Source organism: Pipra filicauda, unplaced genomic scaffold (assembly GCF_003945595.2).
Source record: "Pipra filicauda isolate LSUMZ 115617 unplaced genomic scaffold, ASM394559v2 scaffold2_size9829703_pilon, whole genome shotgun sequence".
NCBI lineage: Eukaryota > Metazoa > Chordata > Aves > Passeriformes > Pipridae > Pipra > Pipra filicauda.
The window spans coordinates 8,798,867-8,801,006 of record NW_024104421.1 but is presented as its reverse complement, the minus strand read 5'-3'; positions in this window follow the sequence as shown (position 1 = coordinate 8,801,006).

Genomic DNA, 2,140 nt, shown 5'->3' with positions numbered 1-2,140 from the left:
GGAGGGCAGCGGCCGCCCCTGCCACGGCCAGCAGGGGTAAGCGCCCTCACCCCTTGCCAGGGCAAGCGCCCTCACCCCCGGCGCGCCTCAGGCTCCGTCGCCCCGAGGGCACCGCGCTCTTCCGCCACCGCAGCGGGCGCGGCCCCGCCTCGCCGTGCTGGGATGGGGATCCCCCGGCGGCGGGGGAAGCCCGCGGTCGTGGCGGGGGTGCGCCCCGGCAGGGCACGTCCGTCCCCCGGGCCGTGGGCAGTCACGGGCCGTGCTGGTCCCGGGGTGATGCGCCCACCTCTCACCCCTCCTGGATGCGGGCAGCGTGGGTCGAATCCCCCTCTCCCCTGTGATTTTCCTCATTCAGCTTATTTTACTTTCACGCGTTTCATTGTGCAGATGATGGCCACAGCGGGGGCACGCAGAAGGTGGCCGGCAAGGATTTTTGCTGTAGTAAAGTATAAGGGCAGCAGGTGACCTCCCTGCAGCCAGCAGGACAGGGCCTGCAGGGGGGTGACCCCACTTTGTCAGCCAAGGGTCCCTCCACCATCCAGAGGTGACTGGAGCGTGGTTTGCCTGGGGAGTTCTGGTCTTAACATGTTGTGGGACACCCGGACACGGTGTTAGCACAGGACTTAATTTACCTCCTTGGCCTGCACAGAGAAAGCGCTTCAAAACAAATACACTTTTTCAGTAGCGGCACATCAAATTATTTGAATTGGTCACGTGAAGAATTTTAGATGTATCCCTGAATCTCTAGAAGGATGTGTGGTTTCTGAGGGAGGCTGAGGAAAGGTGAGCCCTGTGTAGCTGTGTGAAAGATGAAGTAGCAAGTGTAAAATGCATCCTGCAATGAGTATTATAAACCCAAATGACATCTTAGTTTGGAACTCTTTCTTAAGTTACTCCATTATGAGCCAGAAGGTGCAGCTTTCTGGCCAGACAAAGCCACTTCCTGTTATTCAAAGGGAGCTGATTCACTTCAACTGATAAAGTTAATATGTTTTTGAGTAGGTTTCTTTACTGCAAGAGTCAGGCTAAAGAGTGGTTTCAAAATCCCATGAGGCAGTATGCACGTTCCAAGTGCTATGTCATTCATCACCTGATTTAATTTACAGATCACTAAAAAACAGTATGGTACAGTATGGTACAGCAATTGTCATTAGAGGACAAAACATAGAAGAGAGGAACTGCTAACAAAAGAAGAGGTAACAGCCAACTAGAGAATGGCTAAAGGGAAATGTGACAAATTCAGAACCAGAGAGATCCCCAGTCCTCTGGGATCACTGAGAAGAATGTAAAACTGTTTCTTTCAGTACCCTGTGCATTACTGTCACCAATGAATATAATGGTACTGGTATTTATGTAGATGTTGCTCAAGCTCTTTGCGATAGCAAGAGTTAAAGAAGAGAAACTAGGAAAAAAAGTGGAGGGGAAAGTAAGTGGCATAAAAAGCCACATGAGTAGAGGAAGAAACAGATTCCCTACTGAATTAGTCACTGGGCTTGGAGAAGGGTTTGTTTTAATTTAAAAAATATTCAGAAACTAAGTATAGAACAAGAGCACATAGATTTAAAGTCCAATGTGTTTAGACTTGCACTACTTCCTCAGTATTCAGGACACATTTTGCTTCCAAATGCTCTCTGCTTCAGCAAAGCAGCAGCTTCACTTGTCAGTCAGGAAAGCAGGACATGAAAATCAAGTGACAGTAAGTATTCTGTGCTTAAAATAGAATGCCTTTTGCTCCAGAATCTCAAAATGCAACAAAAGATTTTCATAAAGTAAGAGTTCCTTCACAATGCTCTGTAAAAGGTAGCAATATTATACTTTTCTTTTTCCCCTCATAAAGAAGTTCAGGAAGCTTGAAACATTTTTTTATAAGAGGAATATTTTTAAAAATTTCTGACTCTCCATAAAGATCTCCTTATAAACGGCATATCCCAGTTTAAATAAGCTTTACAAGATTACAGGTGTTTTTTTACTCCTTCCCTTCCTGTATTTCTGAGATTGTTTTTGTGAGGGAAAAGTGTGCTGACAGTAGCCACAATCTTGCAATGCAACCGAGTAACTACAGTGCCTGTATCAAGCTCCCCACACAGCAATTCAAGAATGGATCTGTGTTTATGCAGCTATAACGTTTACATGCCAAATG